This window comes from Entelurus aequoreus, linkage group LG07 (assembly GCF_033978785.1).
Source record: "Entelurus aequoreus isolate RoL-2023_Sb linkage group LG07, RoL_Eaeq_v1.1, whole genome shotgun sequence".
NCBI lineage: Eukaryota > Metazoa > Chordata > Actinopteri > Syngnathiformes > Syngnathidae > Entelurus > Entelurus aequoreus.
Genome location: NC_084737.1, coordinates 7,164,539 through 7,176,273, shown reverse-complemented (window position 1 = coordinate 7,176,273; position 11,735 = coordinate 7,164,539). Strand labels below are relative to the sequence as shown.

Genomic DNA, 11,735 nt, shown 5'->3' with positions numbered 1-11,735 from the left:
TCACACCTGCCAGCTTGTCCCATTTCAGTCCTAACATGTCCAAACACGCATTTACCTATGTGAACAAGTCATTACCTGTGGTTGTCTCTTTAATTGACTGCATGGCTGCCACCTACTCCGTGATTTGAAAGTCTGCAGTTATCCCACGTAAGAAGAAGAGCAGCTGGAGGTGTCATGTACATCACAGATCTCATCCAAAGTTAGCGAAAAACAGTCAATGTCTCCGGGCATACAGCACAACAAAGTCCAATAAGCACTCCTTAATAAACTCTCCGTCAGAAAACGCCTTACTTTTTCTGGCGCTTTTGTGAGAAATGACGAAACTTGTCCTGACGGCTGCATCTCTGGGGGTGTGAAATATGGCAAAAAGTCCTTGTTGGGTTTGCAGTTTTACCATCAACGCATCAGCCTCCCTTGCGCGCGCTTCATCAGACACATTCCGGTATTTTCCCTCGTGTTTCTTCGTGTAGTGGCGATTAAAATGATATTCTTTAAACACAGCAAGCTGTGTACCACAAATTAAGCACACGGCTTTACCATTAATTTATGTAAAGAAATACTTGCCAGTCCAAAACACGCCATTCCTCATCAACTTTTCTTTTTTTAGCGTCTCATCACTTGTCGCTGTGCACCTGCACTCACAGGTTCCCCCCGGACATATGGCATGAATAACACATTTCAAAATAAAAGCAGCACAGTTGTATTGCGCGCACGACATAGATGTTTTTTAAACTTTATTTTGTAATTTGTTATTGCGCCGTTCAATTCACTCACAATCGCACACGCGCATACGTCCACACGGAAGTAATACAAATAACGCTTTTCAAAACAAAAGCAGCACCATTGTATTGCACACTCGACATAGATACTTTTTGAAATTTATTTTGAAATTTTTGATTGGCCTCACGCGGGCCGGACAGGGAGGCGCAAAGGGCCGGATGCGGCCCGCGGGCCGTACAATGCCCAGGTCTGCCCTAGAGAAATGAACTATTAACTGAAAATCGCAACAAAATGTTATTAGGGATAAGAAGATTCTGGGGAAGTTATGTGATAAACAGGAGGGAAATGTTAGAATAATTATGTATGTTATCACACAACTCTTATGTTTAAAGGCCGTTGCTATAGTTATCTATTGTGCTCATAGTTCTTCTTACCTTTTTTATCTACTTCTTACCTGCTTTTATTTTTCACCTACAGTACTTGCCTTTTTTGACCTACTTACTTTTTTACTTACTTGTATGTTTTTACCTACTTCTCCATCTCCTTGCCTACTTTTACCTACAATACTTCTTACTTTATTTGTCTTACTTTTCACCTTCGTTTACGTACATTTTTACCTACTTCTTACCTTCTTTCAAATGCTTATATACTTCTCACTTTCATTTACTAATTGTTTTTTTTTTTTTTTGAATTTTTTTGCTTATCTTTTACCTTTTTGAATCTACTAACCTTTTTTGACTTTTTTTTTTACCTGCTTCTTACCTTCTTGGACCTTTTTTTTAATTTAAATTTTACCTTTTTTTCCACCATCTTCAAACTGTTTGCTGCCTACTTTGTAGAGCTGAGCAGGTGTTGAAGGCCGCTATCATCTCAGGTTTCCACTTACCCGCACCAACCGTCCTTGGAACCAAAAAACAAGTTTTGAAGGTAAAAAAGTGTCCATTAGGAGAAGAAAAGAGTCTTGGTAAATATTTCGCAATAGCACTTTATTCAACACAAACAACCCTAAGCCACAATACTGAATGACAAGACCAATTGGCTGCAGCAAACATTTTATAAAATAGGTTTTTAATGTCACTAAATTGGATTTGTTGTCCTTTTTCTTTTAACGTCAGAAAGACAGATGCAGTTTCTTCCAAAACAGTGAATGATCATTTACATCTTTATCAACAGTTTTTTTCTCTTGTAACAAATCATCATTCACGTGTTCACACCGAGGAATAAAACAAGGCAAAGTGCTTTCAGGATTGCATTGTCCGAGAAAGGAAAAAACATGGTTGCGAGAGGCGGGGCGAAGAGGGGGCGGGGCAATGGGCGTGTCTGTCTACAACGGCGGCGGGTTAGGGTTTAGTCTTCGAAATGCTCACTTTGTCCTGGCGTTGAAAACCGAAGCGGCGGAATTTTAGCTTTCGAAATCCTGCCGTCGGTCGCCATGGTGACTCCGAGGCTAGTTTACAACAGGAGGCGAAGAAAAGGAAAGTAAAATAGGTGCTTGGCGCCCCCCCTCCTCCCGCAGACAACATGAGTGGACTGTGAAAAGGTTAAAGGGGACTAATCTGCATGGTCTGGCTTCACATTCCAGTGGTGTTTAGTCGTATAAATGCTTCTCATAAATATTCTTCTCCCAAACAAACATGGACACGCACACCTTTCTTTCCTCACTCTTCATCCTAACTAGCATTTGCTCCACCGCAATAAAATATGCTCCGTTTTTTTTCTTCTTCTTCTTTACTTGCGAGTTCTTGTAATCGAGAGAAAAAAGCGTAGCGAGAGACGACAAGGCTGCAAAACAGAAAAGGAGGTAGGAGGAAATGCTACCAGAAATGAACAGCGAGTGACGCAAACGTGAAGGTTTGGCTTAAATCCACCAGGTGGCGCTCGCTCATCCCGCCGAGCTACGTCCGTGCTTGGGTTTTTTTTTTTTTGTCGGAAAATGTGCAGTTGGTGACGAGATAAACGTTTGTAATTAGCCAGTTTTCAGTCTGTTGCGTAACGTTAAATTAACGTTAGAGTATCTGCTTTTCGTTAGGCTTTTTCTATGTACCGATAATTTATGGCAACTAAACTATTTTGTTTCGGATAGAAATATAAAAGAATAATTTAAAGATACGTGTTTTTAGTGATTTTATCGGACAACTTTTGCCGGCGCTAACTGAAATATTGAGAACATTAAGTCGTAATGTTCATGTTTTTATTGATTTTAATCGAACAACTTTTATCAGGCTTTTTCTATGTACCGATAATTTATCGCAACTAAACTATTTTGTTTCGGATAGAAATATAAAATAATAATTTAAATATACAGGTTTTTACTGATTTTATCGGACCACTTTTGCCGGTGCTAACGTTAGTTTTTGAAATATTGTGAACATTGAGTCGTAATGTTCATGTTTTTATTGATTTTAATCGAACAACTTTTGGCAGGCTTTTTCTATGTACCGATAATGTATCGCAACTAAACTATTTTGTTTCGGATAGAAATATAAAGGAATCATTTAAAGATACAGGTTTTTAGTGATTTTATCGGACAACTTTTGCCGGCCCTAACGTTAGTTTTTGAAATATTCTGAACATTAAGTCGTAATGTTAATGTTTTTATTGATTTTGTCGGACAACTTTCGTTAGTTTTTGTCGCCGTAACATCAGGCCGCGTTATCGACAAAATGTATTTCCATCTCGCAAAATAATTTAGACTTTTAGGAAATATGATTTTATCGGACAAGCTTTTGTTTTTGATGTTTTATCGTAGTTTGTAGCGTAAGAATTCACGAGTTTAGACGCAACAGTTAAACCAAGACAAGATTGTATGGAAACAAAAAGTCCAAAAGAAGTAATAATACAAGGAGTACAGTCGTCGTTACAAAAAAGTCGGAATTTGAAATATTGTAAACATTTGTTGCAATGTTCATGTTTTTATTGATTTTACTCGAACAAGTTTTGGCAGGCTTTTTCTATGTACCGATAATTTATCGCAACTAAACTATTTTGTTTCGGATAGAAACATAAATGAATCATTTAAAGATACAGGTTTTTAGCGATTTTATCGGACAACTTTTGCTGGCGCTAAGGTTAGTTTTGGAAATATTGTGAACATTAAGTCATAATGTTCATGTTTTTATTGATTTTGTCGGACAACTTTCGTTAGTTTTTGTTGCCGTAACATCAGGCCGAGTTATCGACAAAATGTATTTCCATCTCGCAAAATAATTTAGACTTTTAGGAAATATGATTTTATCGGATAAGCTTTTGTTTTTTATGTTTTATCGTAGTTTGTAGCGTAAGAATTCACAAGTTTAAACACGCCAGTTAAACAGGGACGAGATTGTGTGGAAACAAAAAGTCCAAAAGACGTAATAATACAAGGAGTACAGTCGTTACAAAAAAGTCGGAATTTAAAATATACATTACTTTTTGTCGCTGTAACATCAGGATGTGTTATCGAACAAATATATTTCCTATTCGCAAAATAATTTAACCTTTTCGGAAATATGTGTTGAATCTTTTCACCTTTGCTTAAACATCTTGAAAGCATGACGGAAAACTACAAGATCGGTTGTGGCGATTTTTTATGTTTTATCGTAGTTTGTAGCGTAAGAATTCACGAGTTTAAACACGACAGTTAAACCGGGACAAAATTGTATGGAAACAAAAAGTCCAAAAGAAGTAATAATACAAGGAGTACAGTCGTCGTTACAAAAAAGTCGGAATTTGAAATATCGGGAACATTTGTTGCAATGTTCATGTTTTTATTGATTTTAATCGAACAACTTTTGGCAGGCTTTTTCTATGTACTGATAATTCATCACAACTAAACAATTTTGTTTCGGATAGAAATATAAAATAATAATTTAAAGATACAGTACAGGTTTTTATTGATTTTATTGGACAACATTTGCCGGCGCTAACGTTAGTTTTTGTCGCTGTAACATCAGGATGTGTCATCGAACAAATGTATTTCCTATTCGCAAAATAATTTCGACTTTTAGGAAATATGTGTTGAATCTTTCCACCTTTGAAATATTTAGAAAATGTTCATAATTTTACGAGAATCACGTAATACGTTAATTTCAGGTGAAAAATGTTGCAATTTTGCTTGTAATTAGGCTTGAAGCAAAGAAAAATTTTGACGGACGACACAAAAAGTGATCCAAATTTTTTGAACTGCCCCAAAGTTGTAACATCACAGCAACAGTCCGACAAAAAAGTTGCAATTTTACCGTGAAAACATTTTGAAATATGATGAACATTTTATGGAAATACGAACATATTTTAACACTATAAAACGCAGCACTGTCACAACAGTTACGTTGTAGTATAAATATATTGAACACTAATACGTACAGAGTGAATACTTTTGCATAATGAATGGATATATTGCCATTAATTATATTCATTATTATAATCATACAATTTATTAAGGATAAAGTTGTAATAACGTGGAAGCGCCGCATTAAAATTAGAAAATAATCGGAATTTACGACAAAAAAAATCCTTCCACTCCAGAACGAGAATCATAATTTTACACCCCTAAAAGTAAAATTTTAACAACATAATATATACATATATATATATATATATATTATAATATCATATATATATATATTATAATATATAAATATATAATATATATATTATATATATATATAATATAATATACATATTATAATAGAATATATATATAATATTATAATATATATATGTATATATATATTATAATAGAATATATATATATATATAATATTATAATATATTATAATATATATATGAAAACATAATATGTACACAATTTATGAAGGATAAAGTTGTAATAACGTTGAAGCGCCGCATTAAATTAGAAAACAATCGGAATTTTACGACAAAAAAAATAAATCCTTCCACTCCAGAACGAGAATCATAATTTTACACCCCTAAAAGTAAAATTTTAACAACATAATATATATATATTATAATATATATATATTATAATATCATATATATATAATATATATATATTATAATACATATTATATAATATATATATAATATAATATATATATTATAATAGAATATATATATATAATATTATAATATATATATATATTATAATATATATATAATATATTATAATATATATATATATATGAAAACATAATATGCTTATATAATATATATATATATTATTATTATATTATATAATATTATATATTTATAAAAATTGTCTAGAAACTGTTCAAATGTTTTGATTGGTTGGCTGAAAAAAAAAAAAAAGAGAATAAATGTGAAATATTACGAACATTAAGCTGTCATTTTGCGTGAAAAATAAAGTTGTAATCATCAACAAAAAAAAAGATGAAACCTAAAATAACTTTGAAATAGTGTGAACATTAAGCTGTTACCGTACAATAATAATTGTGGTAATCAGGAAGTAAACGAGTAATTTTAAGACAAAAAAGGGCGTATTATTACAAGAATATTGTCATTTGACAAGCTCGAAAGTCGAAAAATGTAAGAGAACATTTTACGGATGGTACAGATTGACCGGGTTTCGGAAAAAATAACGCCAAGCCGTTCGGCGGGATGAGCAGTGGTGGCGAGCGAGCGAAAACAATCTTTAGTTTGGCGTTTACGTGTGGTGTGAAGAAGACGCTCTCTTGCTGCTGGTGACGACTCCTTTTAGCGCACAGTAGAACAAGTCCGTTTGCAGATTGCGTAAATGAGGTAATCAGGCTAAATAGGGAACCCTGTCATTGACACGCACACGCACATGCACACACACACACACACACACACACACACACACACACACACGTACTTAGTTCACCCGTAAAGCAAAAAGTAAGAGACGTGTACAGGAATATGGAGTCAACTTTGGAATGTTGGGTGAACGCGGCAACTTTTTTTTTCTTCGTATTTCTGTGATATTCTCTGGATCATTAGTACAATTGCTCCGAGTGAAGGTGCGCAGTGAAATTGATTGCAAGTCATCACATGTCCTGATTCCCAGTCCTCGCCAGAGAGAGAAAAACAATCCATGTTGCATTTCCATCGAGGACTGCGATGTGGTTCTAGTTGCACGTTACAGAACATGCAAGTTTACTGTACATCACTTCCTACAGTAGGCTAGTCATCCTAACACATTCAGGGGGGGGGGCTCCTACAGCTCCGATATGGCTCTGCGTAATATTCACGCCCATAAGGTGCTCTACGGTCAATCTTCGTCTTGGCTGGATTCACGCTGCAGGAGTATGTTCCCTTTCTTTAAAAAAAATTAATACGATATTGCGACACTACGATGCAGTAATTATATCAAGTGTCCAAACGATCCCCCATGTTGTTTTTTCTTTTTTTTTTTAAATTACGCACGCTACAAAATAACATGGGGTCAAAAAAAGTGGCGAGTGGCAGCTCTTTAAAAAAAAGAAGGCGCCACCAAGTCTTGAATAAAAAGTAAAAGTGATAACTACTTATGAATTGTTTTCATCATTTATATACTGTATATATTTCACATTGTTTTCTGCATGCAGAATGATCATTTATTGCGGTGTTCATATTTTTGGTGTCTGGAAGACATTTTGTTGGATTGACATTGTAAGCTTCCATTTGTCTGCTGGAACAGATTATATTCCAGAATAAACTAATAATGATCTATTGAGATGTGTATGTGATACATCTATGCGTATGTCATTATGTACCTTGTTTTTGTGTTGGACATATACATATATATATATATATATACATATATACGTATACATACATATACACATGTATATGTATATATACATATATACATGTATATTTATATATACATACACATATATATGTATATATACACATATAAATGTATACAGTATATACACACATATGTATATATATACACACACACACATATATATATATATACACACACACATATATATACACTTATATATACACATATATATATATATATATATATATACACACATATGTATTTATACACACATATATGTATTTATAAATATACACACATGTATATATATATATATATATACACACACACACACACACATGTATATATATATACACATGTATATATATACACACATATATGTATATATATATACACACATGTATATATATACACACATATGTGTATATATATACACATACGTGTATATATACACACATGTATAAATATATACACATGTATACATAATACACATATATGTGTATATAAAGACATATATGTATATATATATGTGTGTATATATATATATATATACACACACATATATAATATACATACACATATATATGTATATATACACATATATACGTATATATATATATATACACAACACATATGTATGTATATATATATACAAACATGTATGTATATACACACACATATATGTATACATATATATACACACACACACACACGTGTATATATGTATATATAATACACACACTGTATATGTGTATATATAATACACATATGTGTATATATATATATATATATATATACACATATGTATGTATATATACACATGTATACGTATATATATATACACAACACATATGTATGTATATATATACACACATGTATGTATATATATATTTATATACACACACATATATGTATATATAATACACATATATGTGCATATATATGTGTAAATATATATATATATATGTGTAAATATATATGTGTAAATATATATGTGTAAATATATATGTGTAAATATATATATATATATATATATATATTTATATATATATATATATATATATATATTAAATGACTCCATTATTATGAAAACAGAGGCATCACTATGGCTACAAAACGGTGGCAAAATTCTTGAGCAAAAAAAAAAAAAACCCACACACTGCGCGCGCGGAATATTTAGCGCTTGCGATGGATTTCTCCACGCGCGTGACGTTCCTCTCTCTTGGCACATAGTGCCGCGCGTTAAATACCCGACCCAGCAAGTCCGCTCCCTTCTGATTGGTTGCCTTAGACGCCTTCCGTCTCCTCCTAGTCCGAGTCAGTCCCAGGGAAACTGTTGTGTCTTTAGACCAGTGATTCTCACACTGTGGTACGGTGTCTCCACCTAGTGGTAGGCTAAAAAAAATCCCTTATTTAAATATTCAAACACAGTGTTACTGTTCAAACTGTGTAATATGTTAATGTGGCCAAAACATTTTTAATTTACTTGCTGAATAAAACCTCAGCTTGGTTTTTAATGAATACTTGTGCCTACTACGCTACTGAATTTTACTGTTGGTCATTATGGTGTTTTTTTTTTTTTTAGGTAGTCTTTGGTGAAAAAAATGTTGAGAACCAAGAAAAAGAAAACAAGCCAATATTAGTGTACTTTGTCATCCAATGTACACGTTTTACACTACAAGGACATGACCATGTATGATGTCATGTGATCGTGTCAAAAAAGGCCATTAAAAATAGATTTTGACTGACATGTTTCTGATATAAGCTCTCCAGGTAATTGCAATATATAAACATTCTTTACATGATCAAATGTAACTCATTCATCTCTACTCTGATGTCGTAGTGCCAGAGTCGTTTTTTATTTACTTGGCAAGTAAATGATAGTTATGTTGTCTGAACCAGTGATTCTTGAACTGTGGTTCGCAAAAATAATCACTTCATTAAAATATTCAAACACAGTGTTACTGTTCAAACTGTACTTAGTGTTACAGTGAGGCAAAAATGTGAAATATACCTTTAAAATAAAACCTCTGCCTTGTTTTTGACAACTACTTGGGCCTACTACGCTACCATATTTCAATGTTGGCCGTCATGGTGTTTTCTAAACTTTACACTTTCGGTTTGATGGCAACGGTTCCCTCGGATTGGCTCTGATCAGGCGGGGAGAAGGACGTCTAAAGTGACCAATCAGAAAGGAGGGGCGTGGCAAAGGCCGTCTCTAAGTGCCAAGAGGAGGGGCCAACGTGTGCGAAGACGAGCAAAATTGTGTGGTTTTTATGCGCGAGGACTGCGGCCCTGTTTCGACGCCACGCGCCACTGTACTTTGCATCAAGGTCGTTCAAGACGTCCCTTAAACCAGTGTTTCTTCACCGTAGGGCGGGGTCCCGTTGTTGGGCCTCGGCGGTACTCAGACGTAATACACTTTTCCACCACTTGTGGCAGTAATGACAATATCAAACAAACAGAAGAAGTCTGGAGCTAAAATCAGAAGTTTTTTTAAGCGCAAAAATTACGACCAAGTGAAGCTGTATTTTCATTTGCACTTTAATTTTATTTCGTTATAAAATTGTATTTAGTTATTTAAGCACAACAATTATATATGAACGTATTTTGTCGCTTATTTATGAGCACCTTCCTACGCAGAATATTTGGTTAGCACTGTTGGGCCGCTCGGCTGTGGTCCGTGTGGGCCTCGGGTGGTACTCAGATGTAATACACTTTTCCACCACTTGTGGCAGTAATGACAATATCAAACAAACAGAAGAAGTCTGGAGTTAAAATCAGAAGTTTGTTTAAGCGCGAAATTGACTGTACTTTCATTTGCACTTTAATTTTATTTCGTGAAACATTTAATTTAGTCATTTAAGCACAACAATTATATCTGAATGTATTGTGTCGCTTATTTATGAGCACCTTCTCATGCAGAATACTTGGTTAGCACTTATTTTTCCCCAATCAGCCTGACCTAAGCCTAAGGTTTATGTGTTAAAGAAATCATTTTTGTGATGAACACGTGCTTTCATATCATTTGACAAGACTGTGAATATAGGTTACCGTATTTTCCGCACTATAAGGCACACCTAAAAAACCTCCAATTTTCTCAAAAGCTGACAGTGCGCCTTATAATCCGGTGCGCCTTATATATGGACCAATATTGAACCACAACAGGTCTCTAAACTACGGGATGCATAACGTAACCCCAGCCTCTACTGTAGCGTCTATTCCAGGGGTCACCAACGTGGTGCCCGCGGGCACCAGGTAGCCCATAAGGACCAGACGAGTAGCCCGCTGGCCTGTTCCAAAAATAGCTCAAATAGCAGCACTTACCTGTGAGCTGCCTCTATTTTTTTAATTTTATTTATTTACTAGCAAGCTGGTCTCGCTTTGCCCGACATTTTTAATTCTAAGAGAGACAAAACTCAAATAGAATTTGAAAATCCAAGAAAATATTTTAAAGACTTGGTCTTTACTTGTTTAAATAAATTCATTATTTTTTTTTACTTTGCTTCTTATAACTTTCAGAAAGACAATTTTAGAGAAAAAATACAACCTTAAAAATGATTTTAGGATTTTTAAACACATATACCTTTTAAATTCCTTCCTCTTCTTTCCTGACAATTTAAATCAATGTCCAAGTAAATTTATTGTTTTTATTGTAAAGAATAATAAATACATTTTAATTTAATTCTTCATTTTAGCTTGTTTTTTCGACGAAGAATATTTGTGAAATATTTCTTCAAACTTATTATGATTAAAATTCAAAAAAAATATTCTGGCAAATCTAGAAAATCTGTAGAATCAAATTTAAATCTTATTTCAAAGTGTTTTGAATTTCTTTTAAAAATTTTGTTCTGGAAAATCTAGAAGAAATAATGATTTGTCTTTGTTAGAAATATAGCTTGGTCAAATTTGTTATATATTCTAACAAAGTGCAGATTGGATTTTAACCTATTTAAAACATGTCATCAAAATTCTAAAATTAATCTTAATCAGGAAAAATTACTAATGATGTTCCATAAATTCTTTTTTTAATTTTTTCAAAAAGATTCAAATTAGCTAGTTTTTTTTTTCTTTTTTTCGGTTGAATTTTGAATTTTAAAGAGTCGAAATTGAAGATAAACTATGTTTCAAAATTTTATTGTCATTTTTTTCGTGTTTTCTCCTCTTTTAAACCGTTCAATTAAGTGTAAATATCATTAATTATTAATAATAATATAGAGTTAAAGGTAAATTGAGCAAATTGGCTATTTCTGGCAATTTATTTAAGTGTGTATCAAACTGGTAGCCCTCCGCATTAATCAGTACCCAAGAAGTAGCTCTTGGTTTC

The 11,735-nt window shown here is 33.3% G+C and overlaps 1 protein-coding gene across 1 annotated transcript in view; it reads right to left on the bottom strand.

The window, feature by feature from the left end:
• Positions 1-632: 632 nt before the first annotated feature.
• The window catches only part of ankrd52a (ankyrin repeat domain 52a), a 68,058-nt gene continuing 56,955 nt past the window's right edge, over positions 633-11,735 (bottom strand). The window contains exon 29 of the transcript XR_009826700.1: positions 633-1,620. The gene's annotated coding sequence lies outside the window, so the exon portion shown is untranslated. The remainder of the gene's footprint in view (positions 1,621-11,735) is intronic.